This window comes from Aegilops tauschii, chromosome 4, assembly GCF_002575655.3.
Source record: "Aegilops tauschii subsp. strangulata cultivar AL8/78 chromosome 4, Aet v6.0, whole genome shotgun sequence".
Lineage (NCBI taxonomy): Eukaryota > Viridiplantae > Streptophyta > Magnoliopsida > Poales > Poaceae > Aegilops > Aegilops tauschii.
This window is the reverse complement of record NC_053038.3, coordinates 58,278,205-58,302,406: the sequence shown is the minus strand read 5'-3', so window position 1 is coordinate 58,302,406 and position 24,202 is coordinate 58,278,205. Positions and strand designations below refer to the sequence as shown.

At 46.0% G+C, this 24,202-nt stretch overlaps 1 long non-coding RNA gene across 2 annotated transcripts; it reads right to left on the bottom strand.

The window, feature by feature from the left end:
* Nucleotides 1–5,978: 5,978 nt before the first annotated feature.
* Nucleotides 5,979–13,063, bottom strand: LOC120962749 (uncharacterized). 2 transcript variants are annotated; one of them, XR_012181343.1, is made up of 4 exons: nucleotides 11,801–13,063; nucleotides 11,148–11,699; nucleotides 10,834–11,051; nucleotides 5,979–6,506 (listed from the first exon to the last, which is right to left on the bottom strand). It is a non-coding gene; the product is annotated as an uncharacterized lncRNA (long non-coding RNA). The 2 variants fall into 2 exon arrangements; XR_012181342.1 differs by having other exon boundaries at nucleotides 5,988–6,506; nucleotides 11,148–13,036.
* Between the last annotated feature and the right edge of the window lie 11,139 nt (nucleotides 13,064–24,202).

Genomic DNA, 24,202 nt, shown 5'->3' with positions numbered 1-24,202 from the left:
GGGAGAGTCGCCGGGAACCGGCTCTCGGTGTCTAGCCCTAGAGATTGTTTCTTGTTACTTGTCCCTCTTTGGGATGCCCTGCCCCTCCTTATATAAGTTAGAGGGGCGGGTTACATGCGGAGTCCTAATAGGACTACAACTAGTCTATCTTCTCTTACAAGTTGATTACAAGTCCGGGTCTTGCTTCCTCGTAAAGGAAATATTCGTCATCCCTTTCCTTTTAATCCGGCCCATCATAACGTGAGCTGGCCTTCTGGGCTTTGGGCCTTGTTGTCCATCTGACCCGCCCGCCGGGTTACTAATGAGTCGCCAAGATCAGGCAGGTTATCTGTGAATCGCCAAGCTCCGGACGGGTCACTAGTGAGTCGCCAATTCCGGCCGGGTCATACCGCGGGGTATATCCAGAGTGAGGAAGTACGAATAAAGCTCAGAGTGAGGAAGTACGAATAAAGCTTGGCAAGACTATGGTACCTTTTCACCGATAGATTTCTATTCAAGACCAATGCTAGAAACCAATACTAAAACATTTCCTACTAATCCTATGCACAAATGGTCAAACATGAGAAAAATTGCTCAACCGGTCGGTGTGAACAAGACCAATTCAAAACAGTCCACGAAAACGAGCTCCAAGATATACAATCGAACCGATCATGGCATTGGTCAGGACTAGACTTTGTTTGGTACGGGAATTACAAAAACCATAGCACATGCTATACTAACACGACTTTTTGCCCGGTAAAACCTGTTCCGCCTCTTAATCTCTATTTCCACATATCCCGCGGCTGCCCATCTCGAAATGGGAAGCATCCATAGGCAACACGATTCTAAAAATTACACTCTCTTGCAATATTTGTGTATCTTACTAGGATGGAATATTTGCTTCACTGCTACATTTGTTGCGAGACATGTGCAAATGTAATTGCACGCATAGAGCATGTCTTTTCTTTTGAGGGGTGCATAGAGCATGACTAGGAGGGGTTAATTGCTAAGATCAAAGTGCTAGCCCAGGCCAAATAAGAAACTTGTTTCCTATGGCCCATTATTTACTGATTTTACTGGACCAAATAACTATGTTTCTGCATGGGAAGACCAAGGCATCGCCCAGTATGGTCCCCATGAGGCTCTGCTCGGCGTAGGTATGTTCTTCGGGCGCGCCTATACCTTGCTCACTGCCAGATGAAGCGGAAGCTCGCCTCAGGCGCCCCCTAAATGGGCCGACCCGGCGCGGGAGCAACGCTGGCTCTCTGGCGCACATTTTTTTATTTTTATTTTTTATTTTATTACTTTTACTTACATTTATAAATAGAAAATTATTTTACTTACATTTATCAAAAGTTCATAGCATGTTCAAAAAAGATATTCGTGTTGCAAAATTGTTCTTACAACTTTAAAGAAATATTGATAGCATAAAAAATGTGCGTGATATTTTAAAAATGTTCACATGTTTCAAAAAATTGTTCTGGACATTTTAAAAAATGTCTATATAATGCAAAAATATTTTCTTAATTCGAGAAAAATATTCTGTACCATTAAAAAGACTGTACCATGACATTTAAAATAAGTGTTACAAAAATATGTTCGTGATTTATAAAAAAATGCTTTTACAATATAAGAAAATATCGGCGTAGTTTAAAAAAATGTTTCATGCCATTTAAAGAAATGTATGTGTGTCCGAATTTTTAACACATATTCAAAAATATGTACGTCATGTGCTTCAAAAAGTTCAACGTGTATCATTTTTTGTACGAGTGTATAATAGAAATTTACAATATGCATTGAAGAAATAGAGATGTGTTAAAAAAGACAAAGAAAATAACCCAAAGGAAGCCAAAGAAGAGAAACAAAGAAAACAGACACAAAAAACAAAATAAAAAGAAAAGGAAAAAAACTAAGAAAAACCGATGCAAAACGGCGGAAACAGAGGAAACCGGTACTACAATACTGGGTTGGCACAAGACACTAGGCACCAGAGGCGAGACTACCTTAGAGCTCATGGTAAGCGAGGAATAGCTCTCGCGATGTTTTTTCGCGTGCTACAGCTAGCGGTGTTTTATAGAGAAGCAGAGGTGTTGGATCCCCGGAGCAAAGCTGGCCAAACGGGCTGGGATAGCTGGGCCGGCCCGGTAGCACGCCCGCACGGCACGGCACGTCACGACACGTGCTAAATAGGCCAGGCCTAGCACGCGTCATGCTAGGGGCCGTGCCTGGGCCTGAAGGCTGAGCATGCGGGCCGGCATGACACAACCATTTTATTTATTCTATTCTTATTTAGGAATTTATATATATATATATATATATATATATATATATATATATGGCTGAAAAAATAGCCTAATAGGCTGAATTTGGCCCCAAAACAGCCTAGCAGGCCGGCCCGCATGGCTTCTGGGCTGGAGGGGCAGCCCATGGGCCGGCACGGCACGGCCCAGCTAATAATCATGCCACGGCGGGCCAGGCCATGCCAGGCACGATTACGATCGGCTGGGCCGTGCCGGGCCGGGCCGCTTGGCACAAGGCAGTGAGCCCAAACAGACAGTTTGATCTCTGCCAGAATAATGTGATTATTATTAACGTATATACGTAGTAGTGCTTATTCGATAGCAGCAGATTGGGTTTTAGTAACTCTTTTAATAATTGTTCAAACGTCACTTTGCGTCCTTTTGGACTGGTCACATCCATGATCCATCGACCGTAGCATTGTCGACCCTCCTGACAATCTTTGAGACCCATTCTTCATTGCACAGTTCTGGACCACTTTTTTTTTTGGCAATAATTAATTTGGCAGTGTTTGCGTTGTGTGTGTCCATCAAGAGTTTCCCGGAGAGGTTGAATCAGGGCGATACGTGAGAGTCCTCTTTTTTTTCTTTCGAGAAATACGTGAGAGTCCTCGTTGCTGAATTCAGGTCAAACATTGGGAACCCAACCTCATCCGAACCACTATGATCGCATCGGCATGTTCAGGCAGCACGCATGCCTGACGACGCAAAATCTGCCGGCAGGCGGAGGGGCTGGCTGCCTCTGCTCTGCTGCGTGGTGCGTGCGGTCTTCGGTCACCCAAACGTACGGGCATGTCCTTGAGTTGAGCAACTGTTGAGCAACCAGCAAAGACGCAAGCAAAATGTGCAATCCAAACCAGCCTTGCCATCGTTGTCTTGTGAGGCATCTCGACTCCTAGAGCCATGGTATGATAACCTTCACCTCACATCAAGCATATTATTTAAGTAATATCTAAGGTCACCGTCTTCATAACCCAAGCATATAATTTTAAAATGTTTGCAAAAGTCTAAAAGATAAGCTAACACAACATCGATGTATGTTGTCACAAAATTTCATATGAAAATCTGAAACATTGCTTGAGATAAAAAATGACATATTTGACATCATTGTGATAATGGGCCAAATCTAAAAGCCAAACTTATTTCATGTACTATTCAATGTCGAACTTGTCATTTTTGTTTTCTAGTTATGTTTCAAATTTTGGATTCGAAATTCTTAGACAACATACATTGTAGTAAACAGTCGGGAGGTCATCGTGCTAAGGCCACATAGGACCAGCGCATCAGAACAACAATTGTCGCCGCTGAAGAGTAGCGTAGATCGAAAGGATCCAACCTGAAAACACACGAAAGTAGACGAAAGACAAACAGATCCGAGCAGATACCCTAAAGATAGATCCGCCGGAGACACATCTCTACACGCCCACTGATGATGCTAGACAAACCACTAGAACGGGGGCTAGACGGGGGAGGCGGGGACCTTATTCCATCTCCAGAGAGCCGCCGATGTCTCACCTTCCTGAATAGGACACAAATCCCACAAAACATAAAGTAGCATCTAAAAACGAAGTCCTCCCACCACAAGGGCCAGAATCCATCATGCCTCCATGGCCCTAAGGCCACAAAAAACGAGGCGGACCGGCGACGGCGGCGGGAGGCAGAGAAAACCTAAACTTGAGAAAGGAGGCGGTGGCTACTTGAGGCGAGATGGATGGATTTAATATGAAAAATTAACTTGCATCAAATAAAAAATCACAAATAGCCGAGTACTCACCAGTATGTGAGTATGTGAACTAGCTATCTTCCTGAACATAGACTAATCGTTCGAGAAGTGCACTTTGGCCATCACACGTACGCTAAGGGCATCTGCAACCTAACATAGCAAATATGATCCCTTAAATGTCCGCGGACGCGCCTGATCAGAGACTGGGCGTGTCCGTTCTAAGCCCCTATTTATTCATCCACGCAGCCATAGTCCTCATTTTTCTTCTCATATGTCCAATCACTTGCACGTGATTAATAGAGATGAAGAGAGAGAAATAAAAGAATGAATAAAAAAAAGACAAAATGTGGTCTGGGGTGGGGCCACGTCCTATGTGGCGGAATGCCCGGACGCATCCGCGAGCCCTCATATCCTCCCCATATTTGAGATGGATATGTGGGTTCGCGGGCAGCCCGAACTTATAGGGATGATATGAGGGATCCGGCTGGGTCACGTTTTTCCTTCTCTCTCATGTCCGATCACTGACCGGGCGCGTCCGCGGGCGTATGAGGGATGGATTGAGGCGTCCAGCTGTAGATCATTCGAAAAAAAGACTGAATATATATGCAAAGTAGTAGTAGGGCATGTGCTAAACCGTGGCGTGGCAGGGGTACGGATGGTGATGGCTCCTCCCTTCTCCTGGGTTCGGGCCGGCGGCGCGGTGTTCGCACCACGGAGATGGTCAGGACATGGGGCTCGTGCTCGGGCTGATCAAATTGGGGCCCGAGACAGGCCGAAACTCCCACTCCGGGTAGGTGATGATGGGCTCGGTACTGGTGGTGCCCGCGGATGATGAGGTTTCTCTCCTCGTAGGTGCGGTGGTTGATGGTTGTGATCGGGACTCCCCTAATTTGTCAGCAGAGCAGCGTCGAAGACCACGGGCATTGGCATCACGCGAGTGTGCTCGGCGACGACCGTTGGTAGCCACAGGGTTGTGTCTCCCACGGTCCATCCAGAGTAGGTGGAGAAGCACGCGTGGGCGGATGGTGGTGGCTCCTCCCTTCTCCTGGGTTTGGGCCGGCGGTGCGGTGTTCGTGCGGCAGAGATGGCGAAGAACTAGGGCTCGTTCTCGTGCAGATCAGATTGGGGCCCTAGGCGGGTCGAAAGTCCCGCTTTGGGTAGATGACGGTGGGCTGGGTCCAAGTGGTGCCCGCGAGCGGTGAGGTACCTCTCCTCGCGGGTGCGATGGTCGTTGGCGGTAATCGGGACTCCGCTAGGCGGAGCAGCGTTGAAGACCATGGACATGTTGTCGTGCGAGCGTGCTCGGCGACAACCGTCAGTTAGCCACGGGGTTGTGCCTCTCCTTGTCCATCGAGACTAGCCGGAGAAGCAGGCATGGGCGCCTCCTACCGTTGATGCGTCGACCCAAATATTCCTTTCCCCCGGTAGAAATTCTTTGGTTCATATTCCGTTTCAATTTCATTGGTTCATCTTGCGTTTTCCCGGGCTAAAAAATTGTCAATTTCTTTGGTTCATATTCCGTCCCCCCCGGGCAGAATTTATCGATCGGCTTACCTCCTTGTCAAAGATCGGGACGGTTGATGACTGGTTCCAAATGTTTTTTCAGAGGTTCCCGTCAGATGATGGCACTGATAGCTAGATCGTGGGCCGAGACGACGATGGTGTGGACAAGAGGACCTGCCTGCTCCATTCCCATAAGCGAAGGCCCGCCATTGGAGGAGGATGAGCTGGGTAGTAGCTCACTCAAGCTGTGGAAAGACACTAACATTGAAACCAACAACAACCAACATACATTGCCTTCGAAATTTATTCAGCCTTTGTGTAACGATCTGTATCACTGATATTGACATGTTTTTATACTAGATCGGTTCATATGGATGGTTTCCGATATCGGCACCTTCCCCTTTCCTTTTCAGTGGAAATCAGGGTTCATATTATATGTTGAAGTTCAATTTAATGTGGATCAGGGTTGAAGACTTGTACGACGAGAAAGCTAGTTTGATCTTTATGAATTGTGATGGCATTTTTTTTTCAACCGGGCTCGCACCCCTTTCAATTAATTTTGCAATCAACGGAAATACAGTGTTCCAGTAGTTTTCCAAGACAACAACCCAAAAAAAGACTGAAAGGGGAGGAGCGAGCTGGAGCATCGACAGAAAACCCACCGCAAGAAGACCCTAAAACGGATCAACCGCCATGGGACGAAAACCTGACGACACTGACTAGCCACTACCCTAACCACAAAAGATAATAGTGCGAAATCTGAGAGGCTACATAGCCTACTCAGGGCATAAAGAGATAATCCTCCAAAATCATAGATCACTCCAGGACGGGCATCAAACCCCAGTGGACTGGAAAACGAGCAGGTTAGCCGATCTGGATCCCATCTCCATCCTTCAAAAGCATCACACCTCGCGAGTGAGACCTGTCCGCCAGAGCTGCTGCCGCATACGCCATTCTCTTCACGCCCGCCTGAAACTTCGACCTATCTTCTTCTTTCACCAGTCCTGCCCAATACAACATAAAAGAGCATGCACGGAAAACAACCTCAAGTGGAGTACGAGCATTATATTTGTTAAAAGTGACTTTATTTCGAAGACACCAGATCCCCCAACACAAAGCAGCAATAATCATCATGTAGAACTTTTTTCCACCTGGGAAAAATTTATATAACCACGCCCAACTTTGCCATAGAGACCGTGGGCAACAGGATGCTCCAGCCGTGAGCCCCAGGGTCCCCCAGACTGTTCGAGCAAGAGGACATGTAAAGAATAGATGGTTTGCAGTTTCTATGTTAGTGCAGAAAGAGCAAACAGGATTCCCGGGCCAATTCCTCTTCCGCAAATTATCCCGAGTAAGCAGAGCATTTTGAAATAGCTGCCACAGAAATATTTTGATTTTCAATGGGATACTAGCTTTCCAGATCCACTTATAGTTAGGACCAGCTAAATCCCTCTCCAACCATTCATACACAGATTTAGTGGTAAATCTTTTGTTCTTGCAGAGATTCCAAAACACAGTCTCAGGGGTAGTGTTTAAAGCATATTTTTTTGCCTCAGATACCACCCACTCCCACTGATCATTAACCTCCCCAAACAACCTGCGCCTGAAGCCCAGCTTGTAGTTTTTTGCCACAAAATCAGCAATAGTCCCATCCTGATCCTGACATATGCTGAACAGGATAGGGAATTTTTCACACAAGGGCGCAACATCTAACCATGGGTCATGCCAAACCCTAGCCAAGTTACCACTGTTAATCTTGACAGCCCTTCCTGTCATATATGTCTCCTTAACTTTCATAATCGCTTTCCAGCAAGGGGAATCCGAAAAATGACTACGAATATTAGCCACAGTTTTGTTTTTGAAATATCTGGCCCGAATAATTTGTTGCCACAACCCATCTTTAGTTTCAAGCTTCCACCACCACTTAGTTAACAGACTAATGTTCTGCTTATGAAGGTCCCTGATCCCCAGCCCACCTATTCTTTTGGACCGGCAAACTCTAGCCCATTTCACCATATGATAAGCACGTTTTTTGTTCTTTCTTTTCCAGAAAAATCTTCTCCGGTGTTTATCCAGTTTATCAATAAAAGTCTTGTTGAACAAGAACATAGACATAAGATAAGAAGGGATCCCATCCAAGCTCGAACCTAACAAGGTGAGCCTAGCTCTAGATGAAGCTGCATAGGCTATCCAGGCATCTAGTTTTTTTTATCATCTTAGCATCGAGGAAATCCAACTCTATATTCTTCAAAGTGGAGTAGGAGATCGGTGTACCCAGGTATTTCATAGGTAAAGAACCCAGCTGACACCCAAACATCTCAGCATATACTGCATCAGTCTCATTATCCCCTCCTATAACAATAATTTCACTCTTGTCGAAATTAATTTTCAATCCGGACATGAGTTCAAACTATACCTGGCCATACCTCGGGCCGGGCCGGGCCTAGCCAAGCCCGACGCAAAAAACCCAGGCCCGAGCCCGGCCCGACCCGACCGTCGGGCCTGTTTTTTTGGGCCCGAGCCCGACCCGAACACGTAAAAGCCCGTCCGGCTTCGGGCCGGCCCGGCCCGTCCTTCAGGAAATCGCGAAAACGATGGGCCCGGGCCTGGCCCGGCCCGGTCTTCGCGCTCAAAATCTAGGCCCGAGCCCGGCCCGGGAGCGGTGTCGGGCTGGGCCGGGTCGGGCTTTTTCGGGCCGGGTCGGGCCGGGCTGCCCATGGCCAGGACTAGTTCAAACAAATAAAGCAATAGTTTCACATTAACAGCTTTATCTATATCATGCTCGAAGCAAATGACAGTATCATCTGCATATTGCAAAATCCACACTCCATCCTTTATAAGATCAGAAGCCAACCCTTTGACGAGGCCATTTTTCTGGGCCGAGGTCATCATCTTAGTTAGGCATTCTGCCGCAAGATTAAACAGGAACGGAGCGTGTGGATCACCTTGTCTGACCCCTTTAGCACTCTGTATATATGGTCCTAACTCATCATTGATCTTAACACTAACCGTCCCATTCCTTAGGATCTGATTTACCCATCCACACCATTTTTGGTTAAAACCACGTTTAACATGACATTCTAGCAAAAAGTCCCAATTGACTTTGTCATAGGCCTTCTCAAAGTCAAGTTTGAGAATCACTCCTTTTTGTTTTTTGATATGAGTGTAGTGCATAATCTCATGTAGGGATAAAATGCCATCTACTATATGCCTCCCCTTGATAAAAGCATTTTGCTGTATGCTAAACAGTTTATGTGCATATTTTACAGCCCTAAGGTCCATGACCTTGGTAATAAGTTTGTACGGACAACGCAATAAACAAATTGGTCTGTATTGTTGTATTCTACTAGCATCAGTCGACTTAGGCAATAAGGTAATAATGCCATAGTTCAACCTTTGCACATCCAGTTTCCCCTCATAGAAGCATTCAAACAGAGCAAATAGGTCTGGAGCTACGACCTCCCAGCAATGTTGATAAAATTCAACCGGAATATTATCGGGCCCAGGTGCCCGGTTAGATTTCATGTCGAATAGGGATTTTTTAATTTCCTCAATAGAGAAGGGTTTAGTCAGTTCATCATTGTCTTCAGAAGATATCCTTTCCTCATGGGACCAAAGATTTTCATCAATATGACAAAGGTTACCAGGGGCTAGTCCGAAGAGATTCTTATAATATTCAGTAGCATGCGCCAGGAGGTTCTTAGTCCCTTCAACAATGATCGCACCATACTCCAGTGAGATCATGGAATTTTTCCTCCGGCGGCCATTTGCTACCTTATGGAAAAAATTAGTATTGTTATCTCCTTTCAGGAGCCATCTCTGAGTAGAGAATTGATGCCAATACAGCTCTTCCTCCACATACATGTTATTGAGCTCTAGCAAAATTTCCAGTTTTCTGGTATAGACCTGTCCACATAACCTAACAGTCTCCTCAAGCCCTTCCAGCTCTTGCAGTTCGAGCTTAATGATGTTTCTTCTGATCTTGTTGTGCCCAAAAATATTGGAGCCCCACCCTTTAAAGAATGTTTTAATTCTCTTCAGTTTTATGTTCAGAGTGTCAATAGGGTCCTCGGTATATACAGGTCTCGACCAAATTTCAGCAACCAGAGGCAAAAACTCTGGGTTATTAAGCCAATTGTTGTCAAACTTAAAGCACCTATTACCTGGTGCTCTAGAGGAGGCCAAACCCCCATTCAACAACAAAGGATTATGGTCAGATAACTCCCTCACTAGCTTACTAACTGAAACAAGAGGATACAAGTCCTCCCAGTCAGATGACATTAATATCCTATCCAACTTCTCCAGGGTAGGATTCTCCTGCTTGTTAGACCAGGTATAACACCCTCCTGACATACTGATCTCTCTAAGCCCCAGAAGGTGGATGACTGAATTGAACACCTCAGAAAAATGGGACATGGGGGTTTTCTTGTTCTTCTCTCCACTGTGCCTAAGGATATTAAATTCTCCTCCCACCAAATAAGGAATGTGGGTACTATTGCACATACTAGACAGTTCTGCAATGAATTCTGGTTTATTTTCATCCTGAGCTGCTCCATACACCACTAGCAGGGCCCAGTTGCATTTCTTACCTTTATCAAAAAGATTCATTTGAAGGACATATTTCCCATGTTTAACATTGATAAGATCAAATTTGTCTTTATTGACACCACCCAAAATACCTCCTAATTTACCCTTGGAAGGAATCCATTCCCATTTAAATTTACCTTCAGGGTCCAATTTCCTAAAATAGGAAGGATTATATGATTTTTTCATAGTCTCTTGCAGACCAATAAAATCCACATCATTGGCATTAATGATATCAATGAGGCAGGTAGACATGCCTTTCTTGCCTGCCCTCCTACAGTTCCATAATAGTCCTATCATTTATATCTTGCAGGTTTCCCCCTCTCCCTAGTAGGTCTACCAGGATTCAGGGCAGACTTACCATCCTTATTATTTATCTGAGTCCTCGTTACAGGTCTGTCCATATCATGAGGGGACAGGACCTTCACTTTTTTCCTCTGTTGAGCATGTTTCCTTTTTTGTCTAGACTGTACCAGGATATAAGGCTCATCATCGTCTACATTTTCATTATCCCAAGTTAATAATAAGGGGATATCATTACCCAGTCCATCATTAATAGTAATAGGAGGAGTGTTAGTTTCAACCCTCTTATCATGTAACAGGTTTCTAGATACTTCTAATTCACGCAAAATATCTATCGTGTCAAAGCTATCATCAGGACTATGCACCCCCATCATAGCAGCCCGAGCAACAATAGCACTATCATCCAATACAGAGAATTGATTATTCAAGTGGGATATTTTTTACCTTCAGCATCGCGCTTCTTTAGTCTGTTGGTGGCCGTCTCCTCCACACACTCCAGTTTCTGAAACTGTCTGCGCGAAGCCTGCCCTTTAGGAGCCATATTTTCATGCATTGGCGATCCAGAAGGCGATTCAACAGTGTAAACACTGTGACTATCCCCCCTTCAGTGGACCCTTCATCAAGAGGCACAATATGAGGCAGAGATGGCCACACCACATAATCTGACAAGGGAGGAAATTTTTCTCCATAAGAGTCATCAACATATTGCATAAACATCGAAGATGGAGGAATAGGAGTTTGGATAATATCCCAAGCACCTTTTTTCATATTGCCAGCAACACAAGGAGACCTTTCCATCTCATCCCCTGATATCTCATCAGTTTTTTCCTCATAAGATTTTTCAGCTGGTGATTCAGAATAAGACATTTTCTCAGCTGCATATTCTCTGGCCATAGATTCGAGCAGAAGCTCAGTATGATTTCCCTCATCGCTTTCCCCCTCCTCCTCACTTTCAGCTACTGCAGATAATCTTTGTGACCCCTTATCATAGTTTTGAGAAGAGAAATTTCCCATCACAGATGCACTGGTTTCCCCTTGCCCATCAGAAGAAGCAGGATATGAATTCATCCTGGCTTTCTTTGAGAAAGAGGGTGATGCACTGCTGTCCACAGTGACAGAGGCCTGATTTTTCTCTCCTCCGGCCATCACAATTTTTTCAACCTCATAATAAAAGTCAGAATTGTTCCCCCAACATGCCCTCAGCAGTGGGGGGATTTTTTTCACCTCTCTACATCCAAGAAGAATTCTAACGTACTCAGGTTTATGCAGAGTAGATTCATCCACCTCAAGAGTGATACCTACTAACCCTCCTGCATATGCAAGATGTTCAGAACATCTTTTCTCTAAAGGAATATTACTAACTCTAACCCATGCTTTTTCCATTTCCCTTTTAGCACCAACAGAAGCTTACCAGGGCTTTAAGTTGACCACAGCAGCCCCATCTTTCACAGGTAGACGTTTCCCATAGCAACATGCCCTCTCCACCTCACTAGCATTAGGAAATCTCATCATAAATTGATTATGACCAATGGGACGAGCTCTACAGCTCCATTTCTTTTTACCAGGCTTATGAGCAAAGAAGCCATTAAACTCAGATTCAATTTCTTTAGCTGTGGCACTCCCCTCCACAATAGAAATCACTACATTGTTCATTTTCTCATTCTTCTTAGCAACACACAAATCAGGGATATAAAAAAAGCCCTGCCCAGGGGATTGGAAACCACACAGAAAAGGTACGCATTCCCACGGCCTCAGAGTTTGACACAACTACGCCATATGCCCAAGCTTATTGCATTTCTCACAACGAACAGTAGGGCAGCGAGGAGCAAAGTGACCTGGGAGGTTGCAGTTGAGGCAGAGCTTGTCGTTGACCTTGGCAGCTGGATCTGGAGCACCCACCGCTGCCGATGAAGCCGTCTGAGCCGTCGACGTCGTCGTATTCGCCCGTGCCTTGGCGTCTCCACCCATCGCCCTTGCCGCAGCCTCCCATCGATCTTCAGTACCTCCGCCAGATCTGGCCCCTCCAGATGGTGGCGGCGGCGGATCTGGGCGTTGCCACACCATGTGGCGAGAGGGATTCGCCTGCGCCGTCTTGCGTCCCCCGCCGAATCCACCGCGCGTCGAGGAGTCGCGCCATCCGCCAGATCTGCCTCCCCCACGATCCCCCATCGATGCGGATGAAGCACCGCGCCCGCGCGCGCGAGCACCCACCACGTGAGCGAACGAACGCTCGTCGCCGCCCACCTTGCCACGCCACCACCCGAAGGAATCTCGCGAGGGGGGAGAAGAGGAATGGCAAACCCTAGTTTTCTCCCATAGGTGCCCGAAAAGCGGAGCGAGATGCGAGCTGCGGCTCTCAATAATGGAGGTAGGTGGGGGTGGGGGATATGATGCGTCTGCTCCCTCTCCGCGTCCCGCGGTCTCCCCCTGGTCAGATCTGGGCCCGCTGTGGCGGTGAGACCGCCATGGATCCACCTCTCTCGTGCTGCCAGATGTACCACATTCGACCGCTGCATGGCTCCTCCCCTCCCCCACCGGCATGCATGTCCCCACCTCCCGCATCTCCGTGCATGGCGCACTGTCAACCCTAGCCCGGTGACACGGGAAGGAAATGATCTGATCCGGCTCGATGTACTCCCCCTCGTGTAGATATCGCGCATCCACCGTCACGCCACGCGTGTCAACCAGGACCATACGAAGCGCGCCGTGCCGGAGGACGATCTTGCCGGCGGCGGCGGTGAGGACGCGTGCCGTGACGAGGTCGGCGACGTACGTGACGCGCCAGGGTGTCTCACGAGTCTCGCGTTCCATCTCCAGCGTGACGGCATTTGATTGAGAATCCAAAAGTGGTGGCCGATAACAACGTGTCAGCTTCTCAAATCTTGGTTTGGAGCTGGGTTATTGCTTAGTTTTAGCTTCTTTGGACATCAGGGCTTACTCAGCTCGGACTATCTTCTACACAAATATAATACAAAATGAACACGTCGTACTCGGGTATATCAGAAAGAATGTACTCCCTCAGAGAGAGGGCACCCCTGGACCCATGGGCATATGCACCCACTTAAAAAAATGCATTTTAAGCACATTTTAAAATGTAAAAAAAATTCAAAAGAAAATATCATGCGTGCATGTTCGCAAATGTGTGTGCGCAGCACAAAATTTTATGAAAAAATGTATTTTTGTTTTGTCTCCGCAAAAAAGACAAATTTCAGTGCTTCTAAATAGTGTTCCACGACATAATTTTTTGTCTTTTTTGTACAGACCACAAAAAGTTATTTTTCCGTGAAACTTTATGCACGCACATAGAACATGGAGACGTACCCGTGCAACTTTTTTCAAAAACAATCTATGATTTAGAAATGTGTTTTCTAAAGTGGGTTCATATGTACCCGGGTTCATCCATGCACTTCTCCCTCAGATCCAAAATAAGTGACGCAACTTTGAACCAAGGTAGTTCAAAACTGCAACATTATTATGGATCGAAGGGAGTGTCATTTTGGTGTGGTCGGGAAGAGTTTTACCGCCTTCTAACAAATTACCAGTGATCATTTGCCACACTTTCCCCACACTCATACGACCGTAGTGATTCAACAAGCCTACGGTGGCAAAAATCCAGTGGTATTATGCAACTGCACTATTACGTGTGTAGCAAATCTTCATCGTCATGGTCTTGCCGAATCAAATTAAACAATTGATTCTGATCATTAAACCGTGGCCCAACAATGTTCAGATTATGAGCGGCTTGACCCACTGTGCAAGACTTTGGCGGGGCATTCAAAGTCCCTCTGAAGACAAGTACAGTATCTCGCTGCAGCGCTAGAGGGTGACCAGCACCGTAGAGTGAGGCCGCTTGCTCAGCATGTGCCTTGGATGTTGGAAACAAGGAGGCGGACGGTCTCCATCCGAAATTCAAAGCTGCGCCTCCTAGCAAGAACCAACTTGATTTGATGCATCATTCATTCAAGCCCCTCTCCCCTCTCCTCTCTACGGCATGGCGTGCATTGCATTGCTTGCTTGCTACGATTTGATTGGTGACCCATGCATTTTTTGTATCTCTTGCAGCCTATCAATGTCCTTGCTCGTACGTGGAGGAAGAACACAGGCAAAGCAAAACAGGGGAGGGGGAGGTGGAGACAGCTTGCGAGCGAGCTTCTGTCCTGCAGCCATGAATGCGGTTCGTGGTCAGCCACAGTCCACAGTGCGTCGACGTGACCGCTCGCACGTCTAGGCTCGGCAAAATTTCCTCCCCGGGTGAAAGGATGGAAGCGAGCCCTGCCCGCCTGCCCGCCCGATGATTCATCTCCATGGCAGCCTGCTTTGCATTGCCTGGCCGCGGAGTACGTAAAGCTTCCTGAGACTGAAGTTATTGCGCCTGAATGCATTGCATGCAATGCAATGGCAAAAGCACATCTTGAGGGCCGAGATCTCGATCCCAAGTCTGAACTCCCCCGACCAACCATGGTCAGAAATATTTTTTGAACAGGAGGATGATTTCAAACCTGTTCTGCAAATTTTTGAACCGCTCATCAAGGAGAAGTCGGCAGGCAAAGAGATGACCACTGTTGGCGATCTCATCGGTTCATCGCACTCTGTCTTTCTTCTTATATATCCCTCCCTGTTTCCGCTAGCTTGTCCAAGCAAAACAACAAAAATGGACGGATATGTTTTTCCGGGCGGGCGCGACTGGTACCCAGATCTGTCTTTTTGTTTTGATCGGGCCGGAGTGGAGCGGAGTGGTCACATATCCAAACCCTAGGTAGGGTAGCACGTACTAGCACCCAGCTACGAGAGAGATCACAGGGATCACAGCGGGTGGTCCTTTGGCGATCCTGACTGAGTTCCTCATGCGTGCTGCATGCAGCTGGCTATACATGGCGCTCGCCCGTGGTGTGGCCACCGGCCGACACTGCATCGCACCGGCCGGTTCCTCCCTTGAGGAGCAGCAAAGGTATTTGCCACTGCTCCGTATTTTGTCCCCACGAAATGTGCGCCCTGTTCCCTCGCAAAATAAGGGAAATGTGCACCCTGTTCATTACAGTGCCCAATATTACGTACTGTGTGTGTATATGCATGCATGAGGTCCAGATCAGTCCATGCTCCCGTTGATGTATCGCCTCGTCTGTTCTGTAGCGCCTGATTGACTTAGATACAGCGTCATACTACTCAAATAGTTCTCATTTGTGTTTTGTGAGAGAAGAAGTATGAGTTATCTCCATTTTAGTATTTAAAGTAATATCTAGATTAAGATATGATAACACACACACACTCTCTCTCTCATTAAATAGGGTGTCGAATTTTTGCATAGAGCACCTACAATCAAAGTTGCCAAATATGACCCTCTATATGTCCGTGGACGCGTACACGGACACAAGTATAGTTCTGATTTGTTGCCATTGCAACCACAGTTTCCATTTACAAACCCTCGTTTTCATACTCTTCCATGCAACGTTCATTCCATCTACGTACTACATAACACATGAAACAAACAAGCTACATTCAAACAGGAAACTACTCGTCGTCATCCGAGATATTGATGACCCCCATGCCGGATCCGCCTGCCTCATGGCCACTGGAGGCAAGACAAAGCTCCAGCGCCTCCTCGTCGTCGTCCTCGTCCATGAAGAGTCGCACCCTCTTCACGTTGGCGAGGTGGACAAGGCGGTGATTCATCCGCATCTCCCACTCGGAGTGAATCGAGTCTAGCTAGGATGGAGTGGTTTTCTGCCACGAGTACGGGATCGGCGACAGGCACCACAAAGCTGGTATCGCCTGCTTGCTGGGCCTCCCACCATGTCATAATTAAGATATAGTCCAAGGGGAAGCATCATACTACCCTAAGCAAGCTGACAGGAGCGGCAATCAATTAAAGACAAAAGACTTCCTTTTTGCGGGGGTAAAGGCCTATGTTGTCCATGAATCCAACAGTTAGACATAGGCAAGGTCATCAACAGCAAAATGGAGCGAACCAAGCATTCAAGGTGGTTTAAAAGAGGCCATTTTTTTATTTGCATGATTGTCAAAATGGAGCTTGGACTCCGTGTGTGGTAAAATCTTCTTTAGAACGAGATGCTTATACTAGAACCGGTTCTAGATAAAAAAAATCTTAGCACCAGGGTGCTCTAATGGCTTGACCAACATTTGCCTTTATCTTAGCAAGCAATTGTCAAAAAGCCCTGAAGGTCCATGATTCCCCTCCTTCCAAACGTTTCACGTGATGTGGATGAACATCCTATTGAAACCACGATGATATGTCTTGGTTATCGCCTTCGAAGGCTTAGACAACCAGTCTATGATGTCGTCTAACTCCAAAAGCAGGTGCAACTAAGTGAGCATCTTGGAGAAGAACCAAGTTAGTACAATGGACCCAACAGAGTGTGCGAAGCTAGCTAGTGGAGGCTAAAGTGGATAACATTTCATACGCATCCAGTGATGTCAATGCTGGCGCGTATTGGATCGCCAAGAACTCGTGGAGGAACCAACTAGGGTGAAAAGGGGTACATCTACCCGAGGAAGGATGTACCGCAACCATCGGGGTTGTGTGGCTCATATTGATTGGGTGTGCCATTGTGACTTCTTAGTGTTTCTTTACTATTAACTTTTATCGTAAGATTGGGTGTGGCATTCTAGCGGATACCATGACCTAAGTTTATGCTTTTTCCCAATGCACTTTTTTACAATTCAGTGGGCATAGGAATTAGACATGAAGTTGGTGGTTTATGCTCCGCATGAAAAATGTATACCAGTTAAGTAAGCTAATGCATCTAATGTATTTTTTCCTACAAGTTGTTTCTTTCTTTCAGTATATGTTGGGGGTGGTGGAGTGGGGATGCCACTTTTTTAGGACATCGTTTTCACTGACATGCCTGCCTTAAGTGTTGGCTTCTACATGGATATTGTTTGCACTCTGATAAGAATATGAGGAGAATAGCATGATGCACGGTTATCACCTTGTGCATAAGATGACACTAGGACATCGCAACCAAATGCCTGATCATGACTACAAAATTTTCTCTTTCCTTTTCTCTAATTCACGTTCTTACTTCTTTTATTTCAATCAACCCAGCATGGATCACACTCATAGTGAAATAAAAACTCATGGTTAGGTCTTCAGCTTCAACAACTTCCTCATACGACAATGGGAGATACAGACACGTGCAAGCTAGTGTTCAACACAGTGATGGGCGAGGTGTGGCACGGATTTTGCATTGTCTTCGGTCCAATTACAGGCAACGTTGTACCATGGAGATCGAAAAAGGGAGTTCTACATCTGGATCTAAATCTGAGTCTTTCCCCATTCTATTTAGTTGTCTCTCCATTTCCCAAAGCCCTAATCTCCCATCCAAGTAGCCATCTCTTCCCCCTTCCTGGATCCGTCAAGCAACCCATCACTGATGCTAACTCCCGCAGTTCCCCTGGATAGTGCCTCTATGCGCTCCATCCAGTCAAGATCTTCTCCCCATGCTCCTTTATCTGGAGCTAGTCCTTCTAAAAGGATTGATACGATTGACTAGAGGGGAGGGGGCAAATAGGAGACTACAAATTTTAATCTTGTTTTTCAATTCAGGGATAAGCGGATAAATAGGGTTCACTAGATATGCAACTAGGTGAAAAACCTATATGACAAGCAAGCTGAAAGCGAAATATGCTCGGCAACAATCTAGATAGCAAGCCAGTGATAACCCACAAGTATAGGGATCGCAACAGTTTTCGAGGGTAGAGTATTCAATCCAAATTTATTGATTTGACACAAGGGGAGCCAAAGAATATTCACGAGTATTAGTAGTTGGGTTGTCAATTCAACCACACCTGAAAGACTTAATATCTGCAGCAAAGTTTTTAGTAGCAAAGTAGTATGGAAGTAATGGTAACGATGACAAAAGTAATAGTAGCAGTTTTGTAGCAATTGTAACAGTGGCAATGGCAAAGTAACTTAGCAAAGATCAATATGTGAAAAGCTCGTAGGCAACGGATTTGTGATGGATAATTATGTTGGATGGCATTCATCATGCAACAGTTATAACCTAGGGTGACACAGAAGTAGCTCCAATTCATCAATATAATGTAGGTATGTATTCCGTATATAGTCATACGTGCTTATGGAAAATAACTTGCATGACATCTTTTGTCCTACCATCCCGTGGCACTTGGGTCCTAATGGAAACTAAGGAATATTAAGGCCTCCTTTTAATAAAGAGCCAAAACAAAGCATTAGCACTTAGTGAATACATGAACTCCTCAAACTACGATAATCACACAAAAGAATCCCAATTATTGTCACCTTGGGGTATGCGGATCATAACTCGTAATAGGTGTCTACAACTTGCAAGATAGGATCAAGAACTCACATATATTCATGAAAACATAATAGGTTTAGATCTGAAATCATGGCGCTCGGGCCATAGTCACAAGCATTAAGTATAGCAAAGTCATAGCAACATCAATCTCAGAACATAGTGGATACTAGGGATCAAACACTAACAAAACTACTCGATTACATGATAAATCTCATCCAACCCATCACCGTCCAACAAGCCTACGATGGAATTACTCACTCCCGACGGTGAGCATCATGAAATTGGTGATGGAGGAAAGTTGGTGATGATGATGGCGACAAATCCCCCTCTCCGGAGCCCCGAACGGACTCCAAATCTGCCCTCCCGATAAAGAACAGGTGGTGGCGGCGGCTCCGTATCGTAAAAAGCGACGAATCCTTCTCTCTGATTTTTTTATCCACAGATGTGAATATATAGCATTGGAATTAGGGTCGTAGGCGGTCCAGGGGCCCCACATGCCTAGGGCGCGCGCCCCCAGGGCTTGTGGCCTCTGGGTGGCCCCCCTCTGGTTGATTCTTGCACCAGTATTTTTTATATATTCCACAAAAATTCTTCGTAAATTTTCAGGTCAATCCGAAAATTTTGATTTCTGCACAAAAGTAACACCATGGCAATTATGCTAAAAACAACGTCAGTCTGGGTTAGCTCCATTCAAATCATGCTAATTAGAGTCCAAAAAAGGGCAAAAGAGTTTCGAAAAGTAGATACGATTGAGATGTATCAACTCCCCCAAGCTTAACCCATTACTTGTCCTCAAGCAATTCAGTTGACAAATTGAAAGTGACAAAGAAAAACTTTTACAAACTCTATTTGATCTTGTTGTTGTAAATATGTCTAACTGATGTTCAGGTTTTCAGCAAAGGTTATGAACTAACCATATTCACAATAACATTTAGGTTTCACATTTACTCATATCAATGGCATAATCAACTAGCGAGCAATAATAATAAATCTCGGATGACAACACTTTTTCAAACAATCATGATATAATATGATATAACACTACTGCAAGATGCTACTAATGCGACACTACGATCAGAGACCCTTCGACGAAACTATGTGCGATGCCATAATCACAAACAGTGGTGTAAAAAACCGTCAAAAAAGGTGCAAAACATTTGCGATGGAGGATGCATCAAACACGGTTCAGTGTTTAGTTGCGTGTGTGATGCAATGCATACAGTTCAGCTCAATCAACCGTTTGCGATGAGGAGGAACAAAAGAAACAGGCAGACAGATGAAGGTGTGTGCGATGTACAGCATACGGTTCACTCGGACGAACTGTTTGTGATTAGGCAACACAAAAGAAACGGTCAGCCAGATCAAGGTGTGTGCGATGTACAACATACGGTTCACTCGGATGAACTATTTGCGTTTAGACATGGGAACAGAAACTGTTCAACTTAGCAAGATGTCTGTGATACGCGGCAAACAGGTCTGTAATCGGAAATATGTGCGAAGACCGATAATAAGATAGACGATTGCTTCTAATAAGACGTATGTGATATGCTCTGTCTACACAACATCTATTGGCCATTGGGGGACGGACGGTCATCCGATACGCCATAAGGACGCGAAGAGGCATCCTATATCAGCAAGGACTAGCTGTTCCACCAGTAGCTCATGTAAGAGCTCTCTCAAGTTAAGTGTGCTCAGGCTGTAGCAGCCATCAGATGGGTGACTGGATGAGAAGTTGTAGTTAAATTAACCTCGAGGTCCTTGTTTTTTTATTTTTTAAACACATGTTAAAGAAGGTCTACCGCATTACGATATGTGGCATACAGTTGATCCATCCGACCTGTTTGTGATGGAATAAGCCGTGTGTGTTGTGGGCAAACGCTTGCTAGTATTCAACCGTTTGCGATTGATGAATTCATCACCGACGGGTTCCCTAGTGTGGTCCGTGTTCATCTGATCATCATCTACTTCTTGTGCTAGCTCGATATTCCTTCTATGATATGTTTCCATTAATTGATGGCGTTTTATGAACACCCCATCGTTTCCCGCCATTTCCTCACCTGTTTCCCGTCATCCAGCGATATTGTGCATAAACCTAGGCGGCACGCGATGCACGGAGGCGACAAGCGCAGCCTGTAGCACATCCACCTTTTCCAAGCATGCCAACCCACCAAAGCGCCGCCTCTGCCATCAACCTCGTTGACGAGAAAAACGAGTAGGCGCCACGGCCTGTCGAGGCCGAGGCGCTCCCCGGCAACGCGATGGACGATGCCGTGATGCATTTCATCGCCAGGGTTGAGCAGACCTTTGGCGCATGGCGCTTGAGCGCCGCGGATCAAGATAGGCATGTCAGCGCCGACAGGCTACAGCTCGCCGCACAACATGATCGATGGCGCGCAACATAGCAAGCTAGGCGCGTCCACGCCGATAGGCTGTGGCTCACCGCACGGCGAGACCATTGGAGCACCGCAGAGCGAGAGGCGCGGCGCGCCGCACAGCAAGAGCGGATCCATCGGCGCTTGCCTGCTGTCGACACGGCGTGGCATCTAGGTACACGTCCCGTCAGTACCCCCATTCCTCGCCGGGAGTGGGCAGATGCCCTCAGCGCCGTACTTGCACTAGAGGCTGGCCGCGTCGTACTTGCACGGGACGCCCACTGCGGCATTCGCATGGGTGCCGCAGTTCGCCTTGTCCGCGGCCCGCTGGATGCCAACGCGCTGGTCCGTAGGCTCAACCGCCTCCTTGGCCCAGGTGTCCACCTGGGCGCAGTACAGGAACATGGCCGTCGCATCCTCGAGCTGGTGACCTCCGATGAAATAGCCAAATTGGAGCTCGAGATCACACTCCAGATGTACCGCGAGCGTGTCGACCGCTTGGACGAACGCCTACACGAGTTCAAGCAGAGCCAAGAGCTACCGTAGGCAAGGGCTGCTGGTCATGGTCTCATGTACGCATTTTATTTTGTGGAGTCGTTTCGACGTGGATAGCTATGTATTCACAGCCATCATAGTATTGCTTTGTTTATTCCTATGTTTCAATGTGTGTACTCTGTTTTCCGTTCTTATATGTTCCGTTTCAATGTGTGTATATACGCTTTCCATTCTGTATATGTGGATGATAACAACTAGATTCAAATTAGTATAGAAAAACAGATAGAAAATGGAATTCATAATATATATATATATTAATTGTTCATTAGTTCATCACAGAATATATATATATAAAAATATAATATCATCACATATACGTGATGATACTTAACTACTAGGTACAATGCATAAAATTGAAAATGAACAATACTAAAACTAATAATCCCTCCTGGGGCCAGTATTCCGGCAGCCCCTCGCCAGCAGCTCCCTGGTGCACGGCGTCTTCCAAGTGCGGAGGCAGTACTCCGCCTCCTCCGCGTCGCAACCGATCTGCCTCTTGCTGGCGGACGCGCGAACGATCTTTCCATTTCGTTGGGCGCCCACCGGAGCTCCTATGACCTTCCTCGCGAAGTGCCCGTCTTCATACACCTCCTCGGCACGACGACGCACCCGCACCCAAAGCTCCGCCCCCTCCTTTTTCCAGGCGGCATCACGGGCTTCACAGGCCGCCTAGTACCTGGCTTCCTCCTCCACCATCTCCTTCTTGAACGCTACTTGCCTGGCTTTCTCAGCCGGCGGCAGCGACTTCCACAGACAAAGATTGTACTGGCCCCAAAACCAATCCAAAGTTGGGGGTCCGGCGCAACCTCGTCAGGTGGCGCGTAGGGGTCCTCATCGCTGCTATTCGAGTGAGCGTCCTCGGGGGGCGACGACTCCTCGTCAGCGCGTGGGTAGACCGGCAACGCCATGGCAGAGATTTGTGTGTGAAAGAGAGAGGGCGAGCGAGGGGAGGATGTAGATGAGAATGCAGGCGGGACGACGTGAGCAAGGGAGTATTTATTGGCGGCCGGAATCTAGGTCGACGGGGACAGTACACACGCCGGTCGCAGGAATTACGAGTACTGTAGTTTGAATTACACACGATTCCCGCAGCAAAATCCGTGTGTGAACATAATAGTTGACGGTTTCCAATACAGAACCGTGTTTGATTAATGATCCCCGCCACTCACCTACCAAACCTCGAGCCGCGAGATAGAGTGTCAATCCTGTGGGGGGCGGTTGTCTTGCCAGATCTTTACATTTTTTGAACACCAGATATTTACATCGTTTGATGATTTTTTAACTCGCACACAAGTACACAAAAATATGATTTTTCAAACCGTTATGGTTAGGTGTTGCATGTAGATGTAGTTCAAATTTGAATTACGGTCATTAAATGGTTAGAAAATCACTTAAATGTCTTTAAAAGGTCAAATGACCCCATAAATTTTCCAAATTTTCACATGACAGTTGTATTAGTGCATGTTAAACGTAGAAAAAAAATTGAAAGCCGTAAGTGGAAGCTATCTCCCGTTCGTCATCAAACATGCATTGTTCTCTCTCGGGACCACGAACCTTCTAGTGAGTTGCTCCGGTTTGTGAGGGGTGTGTGTCCAAACTTTCGTCAAACATGCCATTTTTTACCACATCATCTTGGTGGCATGACATTAAATCAAGCAAGGTTTCATGTTTTCCTGATCATTTTTGAATTTTTTGGAATTAAAATGCCATGGCACTCCAAGCATTAGCCCATGCCCTGAGAACAATATGTTTGAAAATTCCTTCTAATTTACTGCACATGGAATTAACTCGCATACAAGTACACAAAAATATGATTTTCAAACCGTTTTGGTTAGGCGTTGCATGTATATGTAGTTCAAATTTGAATTACGGTCATTAAATGGTTAGAAATCACTTAAATGTCTTTAAAAGGTCAAATGAACCCTGAAATTTTCCAAATTTTGACATGACAGTTGTATTAGTGCACGTTAAACGTAGAAAAAAATTTGAAGGCCGTAAGAGGAAGCTATCTCCCGTTTGTCATCGAACATGCATTGTTCCCTCTCGGAACCACGAACCTTCTAGTGAGTTGCTCTGGTTTGTGAGGGGTGTGTGTCCAAACTTTCGTCAAACAGGCCATTTTTTTACCACGTCATCTTGGTGGCATGACATTAAATCAAGCAAGGTTTCATGTTTTTCTAATCATTTCTTAATTTTTTGGAATTAAAATGCCATGGCACTCCATGCATATGCCAATGCCTTGAGACCAATATGTTTGAAAATTCTTCTAATTTACTGCATATGGAATTAACTCGCACACAAGTACAAAAAAATACGATTTTGAAACCGTTTTGGTTAGGCGTTGCATGTAGATGTAGTTCAAATTTGAATTACGGTCATTAAATGGTTAGAAAATCACTTAAATGTCTTTAAAAGGTCAAATGACCCCTGAAATTTTCCAAATTTTGACATGACAGTTGTATTAGTGCACGTTAAACGTAGAAAAAAATTGAAGGTCGTAAGAGGAAGCTATCTCCCGTTCGTCATCAAACATGCATTGTTCCCTCTCAGAACCACGAACCTTCTAGTGAGTTGCTCTAGTTTGTGAGGAGT